Source organism: Carassius gibelio, chromosome A4 (assembly GCF_023724105.1).
Source record: "Carassius gibelio isolate Cgi1373 ecotype wild population from Czech Republic chromosome A4, carGib1.2-hapl.c, whole genome shotgun sequence".
Taxonomy (NCBI): domain Eukaryota; kingdom Metazoa; phylum Chordata; class Actinopteri; order Cypriniformes; family Cyprinidae; genus Carassius; species Carassius gibelio.
In genome coordinates, this window is record NC_068374.1 from 23242988 (window position 1) to 23270783 (window position 27796).

At 37.4% G+C, this 27796-nt stretch overlaps 1 protein-coding gene across 4 annotated transcripts in view; it reads right to left on the minus strand.

Annotated features, from left to right (window-relative positions):
• The window catches only part of syt1a (synaptotagmin Ia), a 184565-nt gene that overhangs the window by 67444 nt on the left and 89325 nt on the right, over positions 1 to 27796 (minus strand). Inside the window, exon 1 of one of the 4 annotated variants that reach the window (XM_052577373.1) lies at positions 13845 to 14010. The exons of the other annotated variants lie outside the window; for them this stretch is intronic. The gene's annotated coding sequence lies outside the window, so the exon portion shown is untranslated. Of the gene's footprint in view, positions 1 to 13844; positions 14011 to 27796 lie in introns of those variants that run through there. 4 annotated transcript variants of the gene reach the window in all.

The following is a 27796-nucleotide window of genomic DNA, read 5'->3' on the forward strand; positions in this document are numbered from 1 at the left end:
CTCTTGGGAGACAAACCAGTGTGTTTACTGGTGTAATCAAATTTTTAATGGAGGCTGTTAGCAGATGGTCAATGCGGGAGGGGATGTTTTCTAGTGCACACAATGCTGTTTGATTCTCATACACAAAATAGAAAGTAATCACTCCTCATCTAGTTAATCCCATAATTATGCACATGGACACTAATTTCCCAGCAGGGAGAACACTGTGTGCCTCATCTCTCTTTCATTTTCTGCTCTTTTACTATTTATTTACTACACTAGAACAATCAAACTGAATGTTAAGCAAACAAACTATCCAATATGGCTTCAAGCTTGTTTTACGTGTGTACTAGCTATACTTGATCAGGAAATGTTTGAGGTAGTGTCATAGCACTTCTACTAGCCATGATACATCAGGGAGTAAATATGGAACCTAGAGAGCTGCCTATGGAGGGAGCATTTTTAGGCATCATAGGTATAATCTCAATTTGAAGGCTTTAAAAAAAAGTAGGAAGCATGAATATGATGTCTTCTGAATTCTAAAACAATCTTGCATGCAGGATTTGGGACACTAGGACTTGGAACAAAGTGGAATCTGACAAATCATTCATTTTCACACTGTGCATTTAGGATTAAATGTAGATTTTCAACAATATGGTGAATTCCACCCAAGACGGAATTCCCTCCCGCATGAGATGGAGCAGTTTTAATCCTGAATTCATTGTTTATTTCTATGTGCACAGCACCACTTGACAATTTCTCTGAGGTGTGCGGAATGTATCGTGACCTCTCTGTACTTCAAGCCACAGGCCTGTATACTTTTGAGCTGGCATTTGCAATGCTTGAGATGACCCTATTTTGAATGGCTCCTTCCAATAATAAGACCATTCGTCTTGTGCTGAAGGTGGGGGTCTTTAGTTGTCATATAGCCCTGAGGATGGATATGACAGATACAGGCTACACTTTGCTGAAAACGTCCTGCCAGGCATTGAGAGCCTTTCCCCTCTCTGCACCAAATCAGCATGCATTTGCAGCTAAAAAAGCTTCTAAAAACCAATAACGTCATATTTCAAGTCAGGCGGACAGAATGAAATGGGAGGAAATGCTCTGATTATAGCCAGAAGGGTGCAACTACACCCTGGTTGGCATATTTTTATGGAGAAGTGACAGGATGTTGCTGGAAAAATTATTGTTTCAGTGCTCATAAAATGGCAAGGACACAGCCCCCCTGCTGCGTAATGGCACATGGCAAGCCAAACACTTCAATGAAGTTGTGTTTTAGAGGGCATGTTTGCTGCCATTAAATCATTCTGAGGAGGAAAATGCAGCAATGTTAGATTAGATTATGTAGCTTGTGCGTTTCCTCAAACAAGACTTAATCTAATTCATTCCGAGAGTACGTCCTTCTTCCTTCAAAACATGGATGACTAAAATTGAGCTTGTCTTTGAAATAATCTTTTTAACAATCTAGGTGGAGAATTGTAAGGCAAATCGGACTCTTTTATAGATTTTTTTTTACATCAGTGCATTTGTGTCTAACTGAATGACACCCCCCTCAACCCACACATCTACCCCTCCTTCTACCACAATTCTATAAATAATCTCGGCTCTGCTTTTATAGGTCAGCTGAACTACAAAGTGCATTTTTTTTCTTGTGTGTACAGAGTTGAGGTGAATCGTTACATAATTCCAAGAACTAGTAATTAGTTACCACAACCATGTACAAGGGATTGTTGTTACCATGGCAACAAAGAAATCTTGGTGTAAAGCCCATAATAATATGTATGCACAGCCATAATTCTGTTTGTGATGTATTCAGTAAACACATTTTGTTATGGACTCTCCAGGCATGGATCAGATTGAAAGAATAAAAGAGTGACACTTTGCTAAAGAGAAGCTCAAAGTTGTGCTTCTAAAGTGGTGAATTGTGCTTCTAATGTGGTGAATTCTTTTTATTTCTATCTCTCTATCTATCTATCATTTTAATTTGGTACAAGTGCTGTAGTGGTGCTGGATATCCAGGGGATTTTTTTGTAGTCATATTATTTCAGAAAAAAATGCTTTTACCTATAATTTTAGGCCATTTTTTGAAGATTCTTTGATATAGGCTTTTACCAATTTCTAGGGGTTTGCAGCTAGCAGAGACTTTCTCACTTACACCCACATACTAAAAAAGCAAGCCCTGTTACAGGGTTGTCAAGTCAGAAAATACTATTTACATTAGTAAACAGAAACAATATTTGTTCAATAGATCTAAATGCAGGAACGACCATAGCCAAATAAATAAAATGACCTTAATCTGTTTTTCTTCCACATTATAACTAGGGCTGTGTATTGCCAAGAATCTGGCGATATGATACATATCATGATACAGGGGTTATGATACAATATATTGCGATACATTGTGGTACTGTAGCAAGGCGATGTATTGAGATATTTCTTATTTTAGGAATAGGATAGATTTTTAGAAACGCTGTCATTAAGAACACACCACCATATGCAAACCTTGGCAAAAACAAATAAAAATTGTTTAACCAAAACACACTGTGATATGCATTTGCAATAATATGTCCCTGTAACATTCAATGTTATTGAAGCACTTATTGTGCAGAATGGGTTAAGTGGGAATTTTTTTTTATTGATTGATTCTTTGATTCTTTGGTTAAATGTATATGTATAATATGTATTTTATGTATATATAGATATAAATATATAATAGGTATATTATAAAAACACCAAATATACTCTTAAGGCCCTATTTTAATGATCTAAACGCAAAGTGTAAAGCAGGTGCACTCAGGGAGTGTCAAAATCCACTTTTGCCATTTTAACAATGGAAAAACGGTTTGTGCGACCGGTCTAAATGAGTTGTCCCTATTCTCTTAAAGCTGCAGTAGGTAACTTTTGTAAACATATATTTTTTACATATTTGTTAAACCTGTCATTATGTCCTGACAGTAGAATATGAGACAGATAATCTGTGAAAAAAATCAAGCTCCTCTGGCTCCTCCCAGTGGTCCTATTGCCATTTGCAGTTATGGACCGCTCCCGGTAAGAAATCAACCAATCAGAGCTGCGGTCTGTAACTTTGTTTGTGTTCAAAATGTAGAAAAATGTATATAATAAGCGAGTACACCATGAGTCCATTTTCCAAACCGTGTTTTTAGCTTGTCCTGAATCACTAGGGTGCACCTATAATAAGTGTTTATATTTTAGATTGCTTCGGGGGTACCGCGGCGGAGTAACCCAGAACCTTTGTGATTCTTCATAGACATAAACAGAGAGAAGCAGATCCGGCTACGATGTTCTTCCGCAAGACGCAAGCAGTTCTGTTTATTAACCGCTAGAGCGTCAAAAGTTCCCTACTGCAGCTTTAATGAGTAATGGTTGTTTTTTGGGCATAAAGTGTAATAAACCGATCAGAGTCTCATCTTCCATTCCCTTTAAGAGCCAGTTGTGCTCGAGCCATGATGGATTTGCTATTTACACAGCGGAATTTGACAAGCGCGAAGACAGGACGCATCCCCGAGATGAGATGGCCCATATACTCTGCCTTACAGATTCACAGTTTAACTCTACAATTGTGACATACAATGTCATAACATTTTGATCAGAACAAAATAATTGCATCTGCTAAATATCAATGAAAAATAAAGTTCTTACAGGAATCCTAAAAAACAAAAAAAAAACTATGGTAAAACAATAAAATAAATACAGGTGTTGAACATTCTCAGAACCTTTCAACTTGGATTTCACAGGTTTTTCATTTTGTATTTATGTGCTTTTAGTCGGGATACGAACTCAAAACGAAACAAATCGAGCGCAGCGTCAGTTCAGTCAGGCCACGGAGGCAAGGCTGTGAACAGCTGATGCGGTCAGCTGTCAAATCGCTCCAATCACCACATCTCTCCTATTAGACATGGGACATATATATACGTGCCACTACTGCTCGGTAAGTATGCTCAACAACTCGCAACCCTCCATCCCTCCCCATTATATGCATGAGCACATTACTGCGCACCTTCTGGCTGTTGTCTTGTTTGTTTCAGATCACTAAGGCTTCCAAAATCTTAGCTGGCACGGACCTCTTTGCGGAGAGACACCCATCTTCATAACCAGGCTACAGGATAGACGCACCACTGCCACATCTATATGATTATCACCGTTTGCTTAAAGACTTTATTAAAATTATTATGTATTTCTAAATTCATGGTTCCGGGGGGTTAATGTTAAAGCTCTTGTATGTTCAATTATTCTGGGAGCAAGAACCCCCATAAGGAACCATACCGCCAAAGATAAATTGTGTTCAATAAACTCAAGTAAACTTGCCAAAGTGGTTCCTGTCTGAACTTGCATGAATCTTGTATGATTTATATATATAGAGCTGGTTCGAATACCATTTTTTGAGCTTCGAAACTTTGGTAGTAATCAACACCGAATTGGGCTGAACACATTCTTCTCTCTAATAAAGGCTAGAATTCTTTGTGTGTCTGCCTGTTTGCATTATAATATGTCGAGAACCGTTCATCCAATCGACTTCACTCGTGGCGGGTGTGTTGCTGGGCACCAAAAAGGAAGTGTTTCGGTTTAATATGGACATGCTACACGTTCAGAATTAAAAAACTGTCAGCACAGATATGCTTTCATTTTCCACTGAGGAGGTTATAACGGAACTTTTTAGAAAGCAATACAAATGCACATTCACTCTTAACAGCACAGCTAAGCATGGTTGTCTTACCGTACCGAGAACTCCGGGGAGAGAGTGTTTTTGAATTAATATTTGTTTTGCGGGGGATGACAGGTATTCCAAAAAAAAAGGTTATTCCAATCTCAAAAATGAAAATTGAATTCTAACCCACCGAATTAATATTCGAATAATCTAAATATTCTGGTCCATCTCTCTCTCTCTCTCTCACTTCTCCCTTCTATTCCCCGCATGATATCTCCCAGCATGCTTTGGTGGCCATAAACACACACATGTGGCTAAAAGATTGCTGAGAGATGACTGTGCTACAAAAGTAAATATAAACTCAGAGGGATTTTATTTTTGTGGTTCTGCTGAATATATAAGCAAAGGGTGGCATTTGTAATGGGGGATTTATAAATGTAACACTTTACAAATAAGGTTGAATTTGAATGAGCTAATGAGCTAATCAGTAATTGTATTATGAAATATAAAAGAATAATACTTTAACAGTGTTTATTAATTTCTGTTAATGTGCATTTCTACATTCATTAAAGCATTTGTAACATTTCAAGTGATGTGAACTAACATTAGATTATTATGAATAAACATTCAGTATTTTTATGAATTAACATTAAAGATGATAAATAAATAAACTCATGGTTACCTTAAAACAGTTAAGATAAGGGATTATATAATTTCATTAAAATGTTTATTTTAATTATTATTATTACTAGTGCTTTTATTATCTTTCTCTTTCAAAAATAATTATTCATATTAGTATTTTTGTTTGTTCATGCATACTGTTGCTTTGTATTCCACCCCCACCCAAAAATATATTCCTGCCAGGAAATTGCTAAAAGCTCTTGCACATAATGTAAGCCCAGGTGGCCATTGTCCTCAACCTCCAGATTACCTCTGTTTTGCCACTGCGTGCAGTATCCTGACATGGCACAGCAGCCATTGGCAATGGTGGAATGACAGCAGAAATGGTCATGTGGTACAGGCTACATCTTATCCTGTTTGTCCCCCCCCCCCCACCCCCCAGTCTGGTTATCCTCTCACTAAGCCAAATAGGAATGTCTTTCACATCCTAGGATTTTGCATGATGGTGTTTGATGAACGGCGCTCAAAAAAAATAAAATAATATAATAATAAATAATAAAAACAACAACAAAAAATAAACTTGGAAAGGATACATCACTCATGCAAGGTATGTGGAACAATGTGTAGTAGTTGTACTTTAGAAATGGAATGCGTTTAATTTATTTGTAGTACTGTATTTTCAAACATACAGATAATATTTTATCCCTATATCAAAGGGGGCTTTGCTATTTGGAAATCGAAAAAGCGACCCTATCAGTAATGCATCTGCAGTGTGCTTGGCTAAATGTCTGAATTCCGTGACTGTTATGAGTGCAGCCGTGCGTGTGTATGTGTGTGTGCATGTCCCCAATAGACTGCATTATGCACAGTACACAGGATGGCTCGCCTGCAGCACTAATGCAAATTTCTGTCAAGGGCTCCATTAAAAGGTAAGGCTGGGCCCTCATCTGTGCCACTTCACCTCAAGGCTTTCATGCCATTTATTACAGTCACGCCATACACACCCCTCACATTTTCCTTTCATTATTGACCACACTACTACTGGTGATCAGCTCTTTTCACACTGGCTGAATCCAGAGATTGAGGAATGGGTAGGTGGGCAACATTAGCCACCATCTCATCCAGTCTATGCCTGGCAAACGTGGAGCATCCTGTGTAATTCATTTCTCACAGGCTTTATCATCTCTGTGGACTAGTGAATGATTTACACTGACAGGCAAGCTATGCCAATACCTAGTGCCATGACATGTGGTGAACGAAGGCTTTAGTTTGAACAAAACTGTTATGAGTACAGAATGACATGGATGATGTTGGTTAATTTTAGATTAACAAGGAACAAAGCTACAGTAACTGATTTATAGAGGCATACAAAATAAATTGGGTAAAAAAAAAAAAAAAAAAAAAAAAGATTTAAATATATCTGGCCTGCATGGCTTATTATATACTTTCTGTTGTCTGACCAATGGCAGAAATAAACATAAATACAAATATTAATATACTGTAATTCCATTTTGGTGGCATGGTGGCACATTTAACTCAAGAGTTACATATATTTGCACTGATGCCAAACCTATTATGTAATGCAAGATCATATATTTTATTTTACACAAAATATATATTTTTAAATAATTTAATTATTAAATTAAATTAAATTTTATTTGTAAAACATTTAACTTAATACCCCCCCCCCTCCCCCAAATACACATTTTGTTTAACACAAATGTGATATAAATGAACTTGTCAATATGGATTAATGTGGGTAAAATCTGAAAACATTAAGGACTGTAGCATTTTGTGTTGAAGCTGATGAATGCATATTTTTGATTTTGATCTTTTTTGTTTATCTCTCCAGATGGAAAAAAGCTTGCGGGCAAATCCACATGCTTTAGAAGTGACTCGGCCCGCCAGTAAGAGCTAAATGAGTGAGAATACTGGTGCTGAGGGAGCTGATTTGATCAAACTGTCATTGTGGCTACAGTTTTTTAGGAACAAAGCGGCACCTGAAATCAGCCTCCACTCTGCAGGTGAAGGTGGCAGAGTGGATGAATAATGCATGAAATGTATGCTGCTGTTAATCATGATGAGATGGTGTGAGAAAGAGAGAGAGAGCGATATGTGATGTGTTTTTTCTCATTTACTCATTTCTCTGCTTGACTCAAGACATTGGATCCAGAGTCAAGGTCTTTAGAGAGGTAAAAAAGCTTTTGATTGCTATTAAATTTAAAGCCACAGTTCAGGCAAAAAAAAGAGAAGAAATTTCCGTAATTTACTCAACCCCGTGTCATTACGTCATATAGAGCGACATAAGGTTGAGGAAATTATGACAGCATTTTCCTGTTTGGTTGAACTATCACCCAGCTCCTGCAGAACTGACAAGATTATAACCTTTTCACATACATCAAACCACAAGTCTCTTCAGACTTTAGGCCATCTAAGTAAATGGATATGACACAACACCAAGCAAAAAACTATATCCTACGTGACAACATATATGAGCATACAGAATTCTTTAGAAATTTTGTCAGCTATCATAAAACAGAATTTATATTAGCTGTGGATGAGCCACATTCAAAGCCATTCAGATGGCTGCAGATGTAAGAATATTATGGTGTGTTCACACCAAATGCAAAGCGAATGTTCCCATCGTGTCCCTCGCTTTAAATTACTCGCGTGATGTTTTTAGTCACTTTTATTCACCGTTTTCTGATTCAACCAGATGTGCCAATAAGCTCTTCGCTGATTGGCTTGCGCAAGAACGCGTCATTTGCGTCGCCTAACGTGAATTCGCTTCTATAAGCGTCTTTGCATTGACTTTGTATGTCACCTACTCTAGTTAATAATTAAATTTGCATTTGGTGTGAATACATCATTAAACTTTAAGAATAGAATGTTTCTTTAAAAAAAATAAACGTACTAATTCTGTTGATGATCCATATGCATATAGCTAAATTTCTGGATTAAAAAAATAAAATAAAAAACTATATTGCCATTTGAGCTTACTCACACTCTAAATATATTTTCGTCCCAAAAATTGGTAAAGGGTCATACGGAAGAAAATGTTCTGCCAACAGAAGATAAGATGGAGTAACGGGTCATGGGAAACTGCATTTAGGACATGCCTAGGCCTTTGCATTTTAATGTGATCCACACCAAGATCATTTGACTGATAAGGCCTCTCAAACGGTTGGCTTAGAGTCGTAATTACTCTCTACTCCCACATAATCTTTCTCCCCAGCGAACATGTCAATGCTGGCAAGCAGGAGCATGCTTGCAAATGGAGGAAGAAAAGAAGAACATTTAGAGATAAGAAAGGCTCCTTTACTCTCATCGATACAGTCATGACTCTTAAGATTTCAATCCATCACAGGGCTCTTAAGAAAGCTCTCCTTTGCCTTTAATTAGGGCATTGTGACTGGAAGATCTTGACTTATTTGACATGCAGCTCTGAGACATTGTAAATGCACAACTTTAAAAGCTACTGGAGACTAGAGGTAGTCAGAGATTAGAGATCTTACAATCGGAAGGTCATTAGTGTTATTTGGAGGTCAGGAAGTATGTGTCATGTGATTTAGCTCAATGACCCATGAACAAGTCAACATATGACTCAGGTGTAAGGCTGATGCACACTGTGTGACCTCTGTTAAACATTGAACTAATGACAAACAAGCTTCCCTTCTTTAAAGTCAACATATTTTATGATTGTGGCTTATACATAGGCTTCATGTGTTTATATACTATATCTACGAAAAAAACTACGAAAAAAAAAAAGTTACTCCTGAGACGTGACAATATGGTGTTAAATAAGAATGTATAGCACAAAATTACTCTGGAGACACATGGCAACATGGCCTGCATACATTGCATAACTTTTAATCAAACTAATGGAGTGGAACACATTTATGTTTGAAATACTGTAGCATGATAACAGACTACTAATACTGCCACAGTATGTAGTATGTATACTTAATGTTTACTTAATTGTTTCAGATATAATCCATTGTCTTTTTCACTTCTGAATCTTTTCACAGTCGACAGCACTGGCCAAGACCTGCAGAGCTGCTGGAGTAAGAGTGGTCAGAATGATCTGGTAGACTGTGGACAGCATGTATGGCATTAGACACCCTCAGGGGAAGAGGAAACCAACCTCAACTTTATTCTGCTCACCGGCAGAGTGAAGGACACAGAAAGAAGGAGAAAATGACTGAAAGCAAATGGATGCTTGGTGGTATAGATGAGAAAAAACAGAAACAAATGTATCTGGTGGTGTGGGGGCCATGTTATTAACAGCCTGCTGAAATGCACTTAACTCCTGCCTATTCAATTATGCTAATATACACATGCAAATGACCACAGCCTGCAACATCATGCTGCTTACAAGGGTTATTGTCCTTCTATCTACAAGCAAACAGCTTTTGACCTGTGATTATCTTCATGAGACATCAGTGGGGTGGGATGACGATGAGAAACGTTCTGTTCACATTATATTTACTGGTTCACTTCAGCATTGCCACTTTTCAGCACTGCCGCATTAACTCAAGAATGAATCACAAAGTCCAGCTTTCAGGGAGTTAAAGGTAAACTTATGTCATGTGCTTTTATTTTTCATATTGTATAGATCAAATGGAACAATTCTGGGAAATGTGAGTCAAGCTCTACAACATTAAACTATCAAATGATTGAAGCACAGCATAAAATTACTCCAGACATTATCTCTGAATCGGTGGGAACTTTTAACTGCACAATAAATCTGAATCACTGGTCTACATTATTGCTCAGCTTTCATGTCCAGCATGTATTCACGATGCACGGAAAAAAAAGAAAAAGAAATGAAAATTAGGTATTAAAATCAATACGGTGAATTGTCAGAAGCTTGGTGAGTAATACATCATTCTCAGAATGACCAAGGCCAGATTAATTAAATCGATTCTGACCGTGAAATACACCATGCCGGCTTAAAAGAAACAGCTTTAGACAAGAGCTTTACACAAGAGCATTTCATTATTTAGCATGTCCCATACATATGCATGACCAACACGATATAGCTAACATGCTAAACACATATGCACTACATAGACGCCACAAGTGATCTTCATCCTGCTACAGTGAAAGAAACAGATGAGTCTATAGAATGGCAGCATGAGTCAACATCAATAGTCACTGCGTTATGGAATGCTTGAAGGTCCCGTCATTTAACACCGCAAACTACTAAGAATGAAATGCACATTACATCTGAAAATGTTGATCACACAGCATTCAATCATGAACCAGAATAAAAGCAGATTTTTAGGATAACTTTCACCTTTTCGAGGACAACTTGCATCATCCCTAGACTGAGGATTTATTATCTCTTTTTCTATAAAATGGACAAATATTTTATGCCAAAAAATTCTGCATACTTTATTATATTATAACAATGCATACTATATTATCTGAAGGTTGTTCTGGCTGGTTGCTAGGAAGGTACTTAGATGTTCTAAATGGTTGCTAGGCAGCTGCTCCTGCGTTGTGCGTGAGTTTAAGAACAATAAAGAAAATAAACAATGATGCCTAAGAAAGTAAAAGACACTATAAAGGGAAACAGTCAGTCTACAAAGGGTTTGCAACCACTAAGCATTAATTTCTGACCCTTTTATGGAAAGAGCAAAACATGAATGTAGAGGAACTTGTATACTGACAGAATAGCCACTGAGATCGTCGCTGTCCTCAGAACAGTGGTTTTAAAGCAGCCCACTCACTTAAAGCCTGGAAGTGTGTCGCTGTCCAGTGCTGAAAGAGTCGAGGCAGGTGGCGCTGTCCAAAAGCAAGAGGTGCTGAAAGCTGTGTGTTGTGTTGAGGAGTGTGGAAAAGCGCACACTCTGTGGGCGGCTATGAGGCTCGTTTGCTCAGAGCTGTCAACAGTATCCTCAGCACCTATGAGGGCGTTTCTTGCATTGCGTCTGTTGCATTTTTAAAACTGTTTATTTACATAAGCCTCAGACTGATGTCTGTGTCTTTTGTCTTATGCACATTAGCACTTTTAAGACAATCAAAACAGAAGATTTTGAGATTTCAGTTTTCAGCTACAGGATCTTATTTGATTTATAGAGAATTCTTATTAACAGCATCCTTTTGGATAGGTTCCAAATTATGTAAAAAAAAAAAAAAAAAAATCTAATAGAAATACTGCTATACTCATTTCTTTGTGATTTCATTTTTATTTTATTTTTGGACAAGGATTATATGCTCCCTTGCTTCTTTGAATGCAAGTGAAAGCCCTGATGTTGGGGTTAACAATAGACAGAACAAATTAACTGAAAAAATAAATAAATAATAATTCTTAATTCCTGGAACTATAATACAATGCTTAGCTTCCATAGCTGTACAGTATACACATGGTTAAGACTACACACAGTGCTTTGCTCCAATATGGTCATCTGCAGATATGTATTTTTATCTCCCTATTTATTTATTTTTATTTTTATTAGGAATAATGCTTGAACCAGCTGCTTGGTAAGCGTATACACTAAGCAGACAATCATACAGCTAATTTTTGACAGCAGGATAAATCCGTTAGATAATACAAATCCGCAGCAACAGAGATACAGAAAGAGAGAGTCTATAAGGGAGATTAAAAAGAGGAGATTGTGAGCGCTGAATCCCAACATCACTGATCATGTGACCCTAATTCCACTCTGTCATTTCTTCCCGAAGAGTGTTGGAGAGACGACCAATCACAAGGCACAGTTTGTGAGCTCGTGAGGAGTGGGAGAGAGAGAGAGAGAAAAAAAAAACATCCCGCTAACAGCAAGTCAATCGCAAATACAGTCCAAAAAGGGGGGAAACACTCATACAGACTCACACTTGTCACTGCAATGCATATGTAAAAAAAAAAAAAAAAAGCAACCTTTCACATGCATTTACACCTAGTTTTGTTTCAGTTTGGTCTTTCTTCCTGACAAAAGCATGTGGGTTTTCTCTCTGCATACATCTCATACAGGTCGACTCCTGTCCTCATCCATGTCATTTTACAGCCCTGCTACTGTCATGTTTTGTTCTACCTTCTGTGAAATTCATAGCTCATACAAATAACACAGCCATAAGAAAAAAAAAAGAAGAAGAAAAAAAAAAAAACATCAGTAGAGCTCTTGCCAGCATCACTCATTAACTATTGATGCTGTATGAGATCTGGTGCAACAGCTGGACACACACACACACACACACACACACACACAGATTGTTTATTTCTGAACTCATTGACAATGAACTCAATTCAAACCAGTCTCTATGGTACTAAACCAAACAAGAGGGGTGCAGGTTAAACTCAGGCAGAGGTGGTCAATCGTACTGTGGTGCCAACAGCCATAATGTAAAGAACCTCTGTGACGCCTTCTATACCACCTTAAAAGTACAAATTAATATTCAAACACAAGGGCTACAAAATAAATTGATGTAAAAACAGCCTTTTGGGGGGTAGGAAATTAAAATGAATCAGAGTACAGTTTGCTTTGATTAAGAAAAGATCCATTTAAAAAAAAGGGATGGATGGCATGCAGTGGCTTTTTAGGATTATGCCAGGCAGGAAAATGGAACCAAATGGAGATAAGTTGTTTGAAGCTCCGCAATAAGCCACTTTTCCCCTCTTTCATGTTTTGAAATGAGGAAACAACTGTGCATGCTAACCGCAATCCGAAAGCCCCTTTGTTCCTTCTTTAGATTGCAAACTAATGGAGGAACGGGGCTTTAACTTGAACTGAGGGGCTAAAATATAGTGAAACCAGAAGATATCTGTCATTTAGGTGTGGTTTGACATCACTGAAAGGCAAGTAAAACTGACTACACACAAGGTGATAATGCCTTGAGGTTTGATAACTCTGTACGTTAGGGGCTGCAAACACCATGGGGAAAAAGGGGTATGAGATGAGAGCTACAGTACATGTGGGAATGTGGTGGAAGGGGTGTGTAGAATACAAACAAAAAGCATATAACAATTTCACCACTATAATGATAGACAATCTATGTTTCTTTGCCTGCCTACTCTTATGTCTGCTCTTTCAGAAAAAGCAGATAGTCCGTCCTCTTAAATGCTCTGTGTAAATAACAGTCGTGTCTAGAAAGACCCTCTTGCTTCAAGCTGAGAGTTTTCAAAGAAAACGTTCAGGCAGGGGGAGAGATGTGTGGAGATCGCCAGTGTCAGAATTAGTGAGAGCGTCAGTAGACGGCAGGAAGCTAGTAAAGTTATTCCTCCTGGAATCAGCCGTCACGATGCACTGGAGGTAGGAAGCAGTGTGTCTCATGTTCTAGTTAGTGCTATTATTGATTGTTTTCACTCTGTAATGAAATGCAAAAGCCTTTCACATGGCTGAGCATGTAATCACAACACATATGCCTGCAAATATGTAAGTAGTGTTTTATTCTCATCATATGAGTAGAGTCAGATGTTGATATCTAAGCCATTTCAAGACTTTAAAACCCAAAGCAGCGTCTATAGAACTAGAATCTTCTTAAACAGTTCAGTACACTTGACTAAAGAGGTTATAGGTAACTAAAACACACAGACCCACAGAGGACTGTTCTCAGCACAGTCAAGTGTCCCTACCTGGCGGTCTGTAGTCACCCCTGGGTTTTTGTTCAGAGCTGGATGTCAGGAAGAGCAGGAGGTAAAGGCTGAAATAGAATTAAGTGAAAACAACTCCGTTTGTCCTGCAGAAAAATATGGATGCCCTGTACACACACGCTCTCTCTCTCTCTCTCTCTTACACACCGCTCTGACACGCAGCACTGAATTTCTCTCTCTCTCGCAGCCTTCCTACTCGTCTTCCCGCCCACCTACCCCCGATACCCTCCCTTTTCCTATCTCTTTCTTTCACACACACTGTCATTCTCTCTCGTCACACATGCGCACGCACACTCTCTCTCTTTCTCTCTCCAGGCACTCACTCATTTACTGTGACACGAGCACTCTCGTGTACACACATTGGATTTCTTTACTCAACAAACATTCTCATCTTCTGCTTTTGTCTTTTACGAACAACATCTCTCTCTTTTTCCTTTTTAAATGACTAAGGCAATATTTGTAAAACAATACCAGCTTGCTATTAATAGAATACTGAGAGGTTCTCAACCAGCATCACATGCCTGTTTCTATAGGGTCATAGATAGCCACATGATGTAAAATATACAAAATCGAGGTCAATATGATCAATTATATCAATAAAATCTAAAACTATACATACTTTTGTGTGTACATTATCACACACACACACACACACAGCTAGATTGACACACCAGTTCACAGCTGATAACTGAGAGCATCAAGACTACAAATAATCGAATTGTCTAATAATCTAAAAGTTAGTATAAACATATGCTAGACGAAAGTCTTGGGTTTAAGGCTCATCTCACTACTATTTATTAACTGAATTTATATAAAAAACTGTAAATTAAAAAATGGTTAGTTATAAATAGAACAATTTGTTGTTTAACATGCAGTACAGCAGATACATAAAATGTCAGTTTAAAAAAAAACAGACCAATCAGAATGGAAGAACACATCCTGTGTGAATGCCTCATAAGACTGCCATTAATTCCTGCTCTTTTATGCCTTTCTATCTTGTAGTGTGGATGTAGCCAACATCCCCTTGAGGAGTCAGTCAAGGGCATTCCCAAAGAAGCTGTATGCAAATGCACAGTGAGCCCGGAGCAGCTGCTTGGCCCCTCCCCTGGTCCAGATGTTTGGCCCGTTAGGGGAGTGGGGGCGGAGCGGTGGCCTAAAGGAACTATAAAAAGCCACCGCAATAAACACAGCTTGAGCTCAGTTTGCCGAGAAAACAATTTAGAGCAACACAGGCATTTTCAAAATCAGCTGATTTGTATATTTGTTGTTTTGAGTTTAGGTGCTGTTTGAGCCTTGTGATTTTTAGGCATTACCAAATGGTGGGTTTGGAGTCAGAATGGTTTGAATTGTCGTCAAGGTCATGCCCTTCAGTGAGAAACACTCATCACTGCCCGAGTCTGCAAAACAGGGAAAAGGTAGAGGGGGTGGACTCACTGCAGGTTGAATGCACTTCAGAGAACTCAGGTCTGATGCATGGAATTCCAGGATCGCTCCCTTTTTGCTATATCAGTCTTTGCTTCTCTCTCTGTTTCTCTCTCTCTTTTGACCTCATTCTCTTCCCGTCTCTTTTTCACACTACGTCTAATACTGCTCTCATGCTGTGACGGTTCATTTTTCCATTGTACGCGTACGCTTCAGGCAGCAATATGTTCTATCTGACAGTTTACATTAGCAAAAGCCTCTCAGCAGCAGAATAAGCTGCTGGCCATTAATGACATCCACTCAGTTTCTGAACGCACAGATACAGGTCAGGTTTTGCTTTTCATGTACGCTCTCAACACCTTAAATATTATCCTTTAACCTCTTCCACAACCTTGATTTTTTTTTTCTGTGTTGCAGTCAATGAGAATTGTAATTTATTTTACTGCTTAAAATGCAACATATCTGACAGTAATAGGATATCCAACAATAATACACATAAGATGGGACTTGATTGCGTCTATTAGGATTGGAAGGTGATAAGTGGTTGTTACATAATGGAACAGAGCCATACAGAATGTTTGATACAATAGTGCCCAAATTATGCTATTTGGTTACTAGTTAACATAATCCAATGGCTTATAGCATAAATTATGTAAACGGAAAAGGAAAGTCAGCTCCAGGAAATGCAAGTATTTGCATTTTGTTTTGATAAAAACAAAAAACATAAACCATATAAATACACTGTAAACCTGCACTGCAATAAGTAAACCATTTGCAAACCGCTGTTTGGTTGACTGTTTGTGGTTTGTGCCATCAGCATTGTCCCGTTTGAAACATATAAACATAGAACTTTTATTTATCTGACCAATGGCAGTGTTTGAAAAAAAAAAAAGCTTAAATATTGTCTTAGTGAAACTAGAATTACACACTTGATCTTTAAAAAAGGACAATCCAAGACTAAGTAGTGTGGAACGACCTGAATCACTTCAAGTGAGACCAGCTTTTAACATAATACAATAAGATGCTAATGCAGTATCCTTTTGGGACAACCATCTCCAAACAGCTCCCTAAACGTTCATGATGTAGAGTTTGGGATGGTATTGATGAAACAGGATGTGTGTGTGGTTACACAGGCAGCCAGGCAGGAAATCAAACCCAGCACAAACAGACTCAAATCTTAATGATTACCCTCGTTAAGCCGTCTGCTCCAAACAGCAAACCTTTAGAGGGGGACGTGTCTCTTACTGTCTTTTTTTATTTAAACAGATGTGTATTGGATCTCGCAGTGCACTGCAGGTAGATGGTTTATATTCAGCTCCTTGACAGAGAAAATTGAGAGTCAGCCAACTGGCGCTAGAAGAGAGGTGAGAAAGACAGCGACCTGTGCGTACGCTCGCCACATAAATGTAAGCTTATTGATCCAAGGTGGGGGAATAGGTTTTTTTCCCCACATTTTCACCTCTGTGTTTTGCTAAAGGCGTTATTATCTCATGCCACATTGGGTTTATCTGTTGTATCTCCCCAGCTCACAGCCTACTTCATGTCTGTGCACTCCCTCTGTCGCTTAAATGTGCACGGTAAGCACACACACGCTTCTCTCGCAGCAACCACAGAGATCTGCCACTGAAGATGATGGATTGCTCAAGGAGTAAAACAATAGAGCAACATTATCAAATCTCACATATCAGTTGCTGCCAACAATCAGGACGGATCCCAATGTGTAATCAGTGACAGCTGATCACTATGCAGTTTACATAGAGCATAATACTGCCCTCTTGGGGAGGCTGGCTCAAAATGAACAGAATGTTGTATGACCTTTGAACCAGATGATGTCTTTTGAAGCAAGACAATGTCCACCTTGCAAAGAGTATCCCAATCTGTGTTCTCAGGTCAGATGGTTCCTGGGTGGCTAATTGATTGAGGCATAGACTAATAGCTCAATTCCCATGGGCACATCTGTTACCAAGGCGATATCTATATAAACAATAAATACCAGCCATTGCTATAATGATCTGCAAGCACAATGGAGCTTTTAAACTGGGCCAGATCTTTTTGCATAGTCTAGTTATTTTTCCAAGCAAAGATTTCATCTGTGTTGAAAGCTATTTCTGAGGCATTTGAGAAAGACACACGAGATTTTCTTAACTGTCCTTCATTGATAAATAAATTAAAAGTAAATAAAGGTTGCTCAAATTATTTACAATATTTATTGACATAAAGATCATCAGCATCAACTAATAACTATTTTAACTGATAATTACTCAGATGGACTGACTAACAAACATGTTACTCGCACATGCATCATTTCCACAATATAAATACACCCTTGCTTGTACATCAGTCATTTTTTCTACTGATTTCTGGGGAAAAACTCAAAAGTTTACATCTCATTCACTGTCAAGGAATGGTCTAAGCTTAATGATGCACTTCAGTTTTCAAATACTGTACTGTACTGTACAAGTACTGGTTAACGGTTTACAAATATGTATATTTTTTTATGTGCTTCAGCCACCTAGAAAACTAAACACTGCTTAAAATAAGTGTCTGCAAGATTACTTAAAATCTGGACATTTTCAGGAACAAGAGAAGATATAACCTGATGATATATATATATATATTATTATTAAATGTTTTAATGTTTTCTCACTGATAATCATAGTAGTAGTAATTTATGTGTTTATGCCCAAAGTCTTAATTAATATTCATAGCAGTAGTGCTGTCAATGCATTCATCTTTGAGATTAATTAAATATAACATTGTTTAACGTTTAGCATTGTGTTACATTTCCTAAGGCAGGGACCACATTCATTCAAACTATGGACTGGAATAAGAGCACAACAAAGCAACACACAAAAGCAAATCCTTTGTATGACGCAAATTCAGTTATAAAAGGAAACCAAACCGGTCTGAAATATGAGACATACTTAAAAACAATGCTTATGTGAAGACAACCACGGGACTGCTACAGGTTAGTAGGGAAATTTATCTAATTATTCACAATGCACATTTGGAAAAGCTAAATATTTATAGGAACATTTCAGCAGGTTCAATATAGTTCATATTAACAGAGGGAATGTGATTCATTGTTTTAATCAACTGACAACCCTAAAACGTAATAATCGGTGTTCTTTTGTGTAACTGTCTATATGTAGGAGTGCTTCCAGAAACGCCTCAGTCATATTATTCATTTTATTATCTACCTATTTACAATAGATTGGCCACCCAGATTTCAGAATCAATATCTGCCATAATTATTCAGTACCATGGTATTACTATCTGATACCATCACTTTAGATTTTGTAAGGGATTTTGTAAAGATTGTTTGTCTAAAACTACTAGGGCATACTAGGGCATCAGTTCATTCCTAAAGTCGGTTGCCAGGATTCAGCACGGCAGACAGATTTGAAGAAATGGTCTACAGAAGAGTGTTTAATACAATAATCTCAGATGTGCTGGTGGCAGAGGAGTGTCTGCTTTAGCACAGAAAAAATAAATTAAGAATGGAGCTCTCAGCTGCCACATTAATGAGGCAAACCAGGAACACAGAGCTCACTTACACCTGCTAACCACAACTGAGTGCCAAACTCACTGACTCTTCTCATATTAGAAAGTGAGAAAAAGAAAGTAAGAAAGAAAAGAAATCGAGAATGTGCTAGGGAAAACAAACACTGCCTATATCTTAAACAAAGTATTACTGAGTCTGCATGCTCATTACGAAAATGAGGCTTTAGTCAATGTTCCATTCCGACAAATCCCATTTTCGACAAAAGTTTTTGGTGGCAAAAAGTATTCTTCATAATCCAAGACTGCCTTGTCCATAAGACTTGTGTATATATATATATATATATATATATATATATATATATATATATATATATATATATCCAGGGGTAGAGAAACAATCTGAAAAGTTGGCAGGCCATATTATAAACCTTATCAGCTTAGCTCATGAATATGAATTAGGTTGCATAAAATTCCAGTAAATATGTAAATAGTTTATTTACATAGCAAAATGCATACACAGTGGTACTTAAAAATTATTACATAAGCATAATAAAGAGAACAGCAATAGTAAATAAAATAGAATTAAAAATACATAAAATAAAGTTAAGAAGTAGTCTTAACTGATTTAGACCGATTAAGTCCAGTGCCAGTGTAACAAGAAAGAAACTTCAGTTTGGTCTTAACATTGCCATCATATGCATCTGGATAGAACATTTTTGTTTGCACATTGGCCAAGCAAAATTATGATGTCCTAAAATAGTGGGTTTTACAGTTAAAATTATAAAGGTCGCAGCTCGCTTCTGGACTGCCATTAACATTGAAATACTACTCATCTCCTCAACTCAAGCCCCTGAATATCCTCCAGACATAGACAGAATTTTACCCCTCATTCAATGTAAAACCACAAAATGAGTCTCTCCTTGAAAAATAAAACAGCCCTGAATGTATGTCTCCAACTGGAGAAAGACCAATATGAATGAAGACTGTTCTCAACTTACATACAGTACACACACCCTTACTTTACCAATACACCTATAAGGCCACTGCTAATAAATAGAAGCCTTTGAGAGATGCACTTTTGCACTTTGCCGCAAGTGTAGGTTTAATTATGAGAGTAAAATTTATATTCACTCCTTCATTTGTTTCATAAAACAGTTGGGTGTCACATGAACTATATTTATATAATTGTTCCAAAGGTGGCTTTGCACGATTTTGTAGACATAATTTAAAAACTGGCAATTCTAACAGAGTTATAATCAGTTTAAAATGAGCTGAAATGATAGAGTGTGTTCGCGCTTGGATCTGGAACAGATACATGCAGGAGATTTGAAATGCATCTTAGGCAAAGAAACATCTCTTAATTACTTCTGATAGTTTAATTATGCTTCCCGTTTGCCAGGAGCATCAACCTGCCAGACTCAAGAGAAACAGCTTTATTTTCATCATCTCATCACTGTCTCTTTCTGTGGATGCCTGGGCACCCTCCATGTTATCTTCAATGAACGCAGGTGTTAATTTCAGAGTCGTCGTTGGCGAAAGCTACCAAACTAGACGCAAACACACAAAAATACAACCCCCCTCTCTTCTCCTCCTGACACCTGTGGAGGCCATTGTTTCTGACAGGAGAGGAGGACACGTTGCAGATGTTAATGAAGTTAATGAAGTTGGGATGGTAATGAAGTGTGAGAGAGGAGACGTCCAGGGTGTCCATTGTAATCATACTCAACACTTCCAATCCTTGGGTCCTTAATTTATGCAGATATAGTCTGGTTAGGTTGGAGATGTGTAAACTCAGACACTGCCATTTTTCTGTTGCCCATCCTGGTTTCATGCCTGTCGACAAGGCCAGTTTGAATTTTAGTATATGACAAGTAAGTGATGCGGTTCAGGAATTATTCCAACACAAAGCTAATAACTGTAGATGAAAGCATAGAGTTCTTCAAATATCTATATGTAGTAGGATTCCTTTGTCCAGCAGCATCTGGTAAACACCTGTGCTGCTCTCCACGTTAACGAGGAAGACTGAGGGAGTCTGTCCCACTGGGATCAATTTAATGGAGACATCAGAGAGCTGGAGTGAGCTGCTGTGATTTAACATCTACAAGAGCTGCCTCATTGACCAATCCACTCAAGATGAGCAATTATAGCCGCGTCCGAAATCGCATACTTCCATACTATATAGTAGGCGAAAAACAGTATGCGAAGCAAGTAGTATGTCCGAATTCTCAGTATTCTAAAAAAAAGTAGGCGAGATGTACCCGGATGGCCTACTACTTCCGGCCGAATTCCGTAGTATGCATAGGATGGACACTTCTCTATCCTATGAGGCACCGGGAGAAGGCTCGTCATACTCATATTCGAAAATAACGGAAAATCGGAGGATCGTGACGCCACTGTTTTGAAGTGTAAGTACCTTATGGATAAACGCTGTTCATTGTGGTTAAAGTGTACTTGTTTAACATAATCCAAGTAAACGACTGATTTGTTAAAGCTTTACACATTGTAAACTGATGAGACTGTTTTGTAAATTGAGTTTAAAAATATGTTTAATAATCATTATCGATCAGAGGCTGTGCCTTAGCTTGTTAAGGCTGCTTTCTACAGACGGCTCGTTAAGTAATTTAATGATATAAAATTACAAAATTTTAAGTAATTGAAACGAGTTAATTTACATTTTACTAGTGTTGATATTTTGATAAAAAAAATGTTGGTTAACTTACAAGGCATAAATCATCAGTAATGTGTAATGTGTAAACCCTGTTCTGATGTTACAGAGACTGATGAACACGCTCTTGTTCTCATCCACTGATGAAACCCTATTCACTGGAAAGCATAATTCAGTAAGTATATAAATTAAAATTAATCTTAACTACACACACTCTTTACATGTATTTATGTTAGGATCATCACTGATTTATGCTGTTTTTTTATATTATAATATGAATTTCCAGGTATTTCCAGTTGCTATTTTGTCAGTTGCAAAGTACTTAATAGCAAATAACTTTTGAAGCAGTTGTGTGCACTGATTTTGTAGCAGTTTCCAGTTGTTTTTTTTAACATCTGAAGAATGTTGTCTTGAGAATGGGTGCCACACTTTAGAGAAATACCCATACAAATTATTCTCTTTATGTATTTATTTATTTATTTTTCATTTCTACATGGATAAGAGCACAAAGCTTCAGACAAAACCATATTAACATTTTCATAAAGTAGTATAATAGAGCTTAAAGCAACAGCAAAAGGGAATTTCTTAAGACGTTTCTATAATAATGTCAGGAAAATAAACTTCAGCAGCTTCATTTCAGTAACTGTAGATGAGGACTTTAAATTTGGGTATCAAAAATGAGTGAAAAAAAGTGGAATTCTAAAATATAACCCAGGGATAAAGTAATACATATTTTAAAATTAAACTTGTAAATATGTTGGTATGATATGTTATGTGATATGTTTCTAGATTTTCAAATTGTAAAATTTTCATTTTCAACTGTAATATGAATTCCCAGTTATGAGTGTAATATATTTATGTGTATATATAAATACACACACGTTTAAATTTAAATACTTACATGTGTATTTATACATATTTATGTGATTTTATAGTATTTATATTTCTTAAATAACTAATATATGTATATCTTGATTTGACAGTCTTAAAATGACCTTCACAACTTACACAAGCTTAAACAATAGCACTATGAGAACATGAACTGATTTGCAGAGTCTTAACCTGTTCGACTGTCCTACAGGTAATCTGCTCTTGAAGAGCTGCATACGGTCGTCTGCTGTGACACAGCTGTGGTCCGTTTGTCCTGCACATGCTCTCCTGTGCTGACTTCTGTGTTTTGGGGTTCCAGTGTATCATCGTCATGATCCTACACAACTTCTGGATCAGCAATGTCCTCATTCAGAAGACGGAGGTTGTGGAGCACTGCACAGCATGCAACAACATCTGCACAAAGCAGAACTCACTTCCAGGGCCTTGAAGAAGAAGATGGAGCACAGCTGGTCTTCATCATCTGAAGGCTCTCTCAACAATGTTCTGTGCACGAGCATCATTGGTGTTGAATCAAAGCTGTGCAGGATTGTGTTCAGGCTCTCTGTCTGCTGTGATGAGGCAGATGAACACTCACACAAGGATACCCACCATCTCCCAGGATGTGTTTTCCTGCAGGTGGATAGGCCTCCAGAGTTCTTCAGCACCCTGGCATCATACACAGACCCGGGATACTCAACAAAGATATCAAGGTACTTACCATGGTGGTGACCTGCAGCTGAACAGAATGAAACCACTTCCTGTTGAAATAACATTGGGCTTCACTTGCTGGAGGTTCAGTTTGTATGCGACAGCAATCTATTGTTCCAGCTACCAGAAAAAAAGCTGCTTCCACTGCCTCCAGGTCATCTGTGGTGGAGAAGGCAATCAGCCTCCTCAAAATCCCCATGACAGACCTGACCTGCTCATTCTGTGCACAATGTTATGCAGCTCTTGGATGTCAAAGGCCAGTGACAGCAGCCTGTATGATGCTGTTCACAGTCTGTAAATATGTAGTTTTTGTTTTTTAGAATAAAATTTCAATAGGTTACACATTTTTTTGCTGATATATCTATATCTAACTATATATATTTATATATGTGTGTATATTGTCTATAATGTATATATTATGTATGTATTTATGTATATATTGTGATGTGTGTATTTATGTGTATATATGTGTGTGTGTGTGTGTGTATTTGCCTAAGCATTCATTCAAGTTTATTAATTTATGTTCGTTTTGTGTAATTTTATTTGTATTTATTTATTACAATAAATTACTTTATATCCTTACATAAAATCAGTCTGTCATTGTTCACAGCTGTAGCTGCTGTTATTCTGAGGTAGAAAATTAAAAGCTAAATTTATATTTAGTAAAGGATTTACAAGCTGTCAACGAAGGCATGATCTGCGAACAGCTGACCGACGCCTGCTTTGAATTGTTAATTCAAACGACATAAAAACGCAGACGAAAGCGGTACGAAAAACGAAAAACATCACCGATGTTCGCTCAGTAGATTGGGCTCTTTAAATTTACGCGCTGTTGTGACGACGTATGTCACGTGACAATGTCAACATGGCGGATGTAGTACGTCCGAATTCCATTCATACTACCCACATTCATACTATATAGAACGTACTTTTCTAACGGTCGAGTAGTACGTTCAAATTCAAATGTAGTACCCAGTACGCAGTATTCGATTTCGGACGCAGCTTAAGTCTTTTTCATAGCCCCAATTTGACCCCAATGACCTCAGACAAAGGGAAATTCCATAATCGTATAGCAAATAAAAGCTCTTGTTCATATACACTCATACAGAGTGCCCCCCTCTTATTTGTACTACACATTTTATACTCTGCTTAGGTCAATGACAAATAAACCATCACAATATACAAAAATTATCATTTCAAATGTGCAGAGTTTTACTCAGGTCGGTTTCAAATGGTTTTGAAAGACTTCTACTGCATTTTCAAAAATGCTTAAGCCTAGCGTTGTCATGAAAACAAATTTTTTTAAACTTATTAACCAAATTACACACTTTTATGAGGGTAATTTCCTGTTTAAATTTTGTTTTTCTGCAAGACTTATGTCTTCCCAAAAAAGAACACAATGAATAAAATTCTGGAAAAAAAGAGAAAAAAAAAAACTGCTTACCATAGTAGATGGTTATACAAGTCATTGTAGTTATAAATAGAATTGTGATGTATTGCTGAATAATTAAAAAGTCTGGAAATTTAAAAAAGGTGTCATGTTACTGATCCAATTATCAAGCACAAACCGGCATAGTATACTCTCATAGTCTGGACAGCTGAGGCTATATTTGTGTGGGTCTCTACAGGATCAGTGCTGTGGATTGGGCCGAGGATCAGGTCGGCTTTGGAGAGCACTCATTAAATGTGTTTGTCAAGAGTCTGATAATTCAATTATCACGCATACAACTGCTGCACCATCCGGTTAAATCCCGTCCAAAGTAATGAAGCTATGCATTAGAATCCTCCTCATGCTTTAATTGTGACTTCTGGAGTTACATCAGCGGTAGCCTTGAAGTCAACTGATCTGAAATTATTCCTCAAGAATGACGTCCATTCAAGTGTTTGAGGACTGAAGGTCTCTAAGAATAATGGGTCTGAAATGCGCATACAGTTGCGTGCGTCAAAGCAAACAAATAGTGCGCAACCCACATAAAAATACATCCGTAATTGTAACATAGGAAGTTGGGGGAGAAAAACACTAAATGGTTATCTGTAAAATTTTTCACTGTTAATCTTCTCAGCTGTAGCACTCACTGCACAGAAAAATAAATACTAATTGATGTCAATGATTGATGTCTTGAGAGTTACAATACATAAGAGTTAAACATTAGGGATAACATGAGGTTTAGTTAAAGAAAAGGAAGTGTTAGTGAGTTTGAATACAGAAGCTTCAAAAAAATATAAATAAGTGTTGAAAGCTTGGGCTTTTCACACTTGCAATTTTCATTCATCTCCACATGAACTTCCACTACAAAGTGGTCTTTCCAAAGCAGTGAACTAGGTGTTGGAATGTAATCGCCTCTGTTCTCTTTGCCTGATGGTAATGGTTAATAAAATGCATGTCATGTCCTTAATTGCATGTCAGTCTGAGATGATTAAAACTACGAGGTTAAAGTCCACTCCTAAACTTAAGTCATCCATAGGATATATTGGTTTTCCACTTTCTCAAAGGTTTTTACAGTTGACGGTAGTACACACACATGCACGTAGCAGGCGATGGATGCGTGAGAGAACACGGTATTTTAGCACTCCCCAGGATCCAGTATTAAGTGAAGTAATAACCCAACAACACAGTCGGGCCTTGGTAATACATCACAACACTTAAATGAATTGCCCTGTCCCACAGCAATGGGACATCAATAGATTCCTTGTAAAACACAGCAGTCATGTGCGGAAACCTTCATAATGGGAAAACGTGCTTAAACATGCAAGTAGGTCATTGCTGAAAAGATCAATAAAACTTGCCTTTTGCTGAAGTCCACGTCAAAATTGACCCCATTTACTTAGGTCAACACCAGTGTTTGGCATGAAAGGCTGATCCAATTTTTTGCATGTTATTTGTCTGTTTAAACCAATGCATAAAAATGGCAGACAATCCAAATCATTGAATAATGTAACTAAACGTTGATGCCACGACAAGAATCATTCACAAGTTTCTGCATGGACCTAACTGGGCACAGGTTTTCAAGCCCTGGGACAAAATGGGATGCTTTAAGGAAAATGTATAGCCTATATAAGTAATAGGCAAAAAAAGACTTAATTAAGATTTAAAACAGAAGTGTGGTAGTGCTCCATAAGTTCATAGAAAGAAAAGGATGACAATGCCCATGCTGTTTGTTTTGGCAGTGCCAAAAACCCTAACTCAAGTGAAAAAATTTCTTGGGTTCAATTAGTTCTTCGGCAGTAATGACAACAAATGTCATCAGTGTGCACTATGGGTTTTTGTAAGACAATGTAAGCCATGTTGCTCTTACACAACCATGGCACCATTGTAGCCCATGTACCTGTCCTTTTGGAGGTGTCTTTGGCAATGCTAAACCACCTTAGGACGTATATAACTCAGCTGTGCTTGATCATTTACTAGCAGTGACAATCAAAACAATTAAACAGTTGGAATTAGAGTTGACTTGGGCACACCAGGAACAGGAATCTGATTTGGAACGAGAATAGGAATGACAGGAAGAGGAATTTACTGGAATGCCTCGATCAACATGAACAATTGCATTAACATTAACTGATTGTTCTGTTAAAAGTGAAATTAATATGAATTTCATATACTGTATTTCCTTTTTAATTGTACTTTCTTAAATTCAATTTCTGCGGTGTGTCTCATGACAAACTGATTGTTTAGTTAAAAATACTTGGAATTTAATTAAAATTCTACTTCCTTGCATTGAAATTCTGCATTCTGTCTGTCACTTCAGTACAAATTAATCAAATAAATGGGAATTTCCCTTGTGGAAAAAGAAGTGGGCTTATTTATTTTCATTATGCACTTGTAATGTACTACTATATATAAAAACAAACAAACAAACAAACAAACAAACAACAACAACAATGTACTTGCAAATATTAATGAAAAAATACACCACTTAATTGAGGAGTACACTTTCATGACTGTTTAACAGTAAAATATCAATTAAAATATAAAATAGCTTAAAATAAATTCAAAATTTACATTGTTTAATAATTTATATATATATATATATATATATATATATATATATATATATATATATATATATATATATATATATTTTTTTTTTTTTTTTTCAAAGTAGTCCACATATTTTGATGTGTTGATGACCATACTAAGTATACTTCTAAGTATACTAAACAAGTATATATAGTATACATCTTTTTCCAAAAGGGATAAAAGGCATTCGGTTGAATGACGCACAACCCTGGCAGCTAGTTTAATGCTATACTGCTACCAACACTTGTCTAGAATGCGAAAGGAAAGTACGAGATGTGTGTAAGAACAACCATGAGCTTTTGTTTTTAACCCCATTGACTGTAATAGCCAGCAGAGAATTGTGTTGTCGTCACGACTGTGCAGAAGTCCCTGCAGGGACAAATGTGCCAGCGTTAAAGTTTCCTGCCCGGTTGAAGCATCCACTGTTCTCCTTCTAGCCCACGCTCTGCCACTTTGGATATGTCATGACCAATAATGATGAAAAATTGGACTGTTCGCACCAATCCTGCTCTTAGACCACACTCCGCATCCTTCTGCACTCGCCTGGAGGTGCAGAGCCCCTTGCAAAACAAAATGGCATTTTAACAAGTACTGAATCAAACACAACACTTCCCAAAATGACTACTCAGCTTCCTTTACCAGGCCAGCTATACAAAAGACGCTAAGCTTGCAGGAGTACAATGGTACTATTCACAATCAGATCCTTTAACCTGCTGCTTTACTCAAGTATGACAGTGCTAATCAATT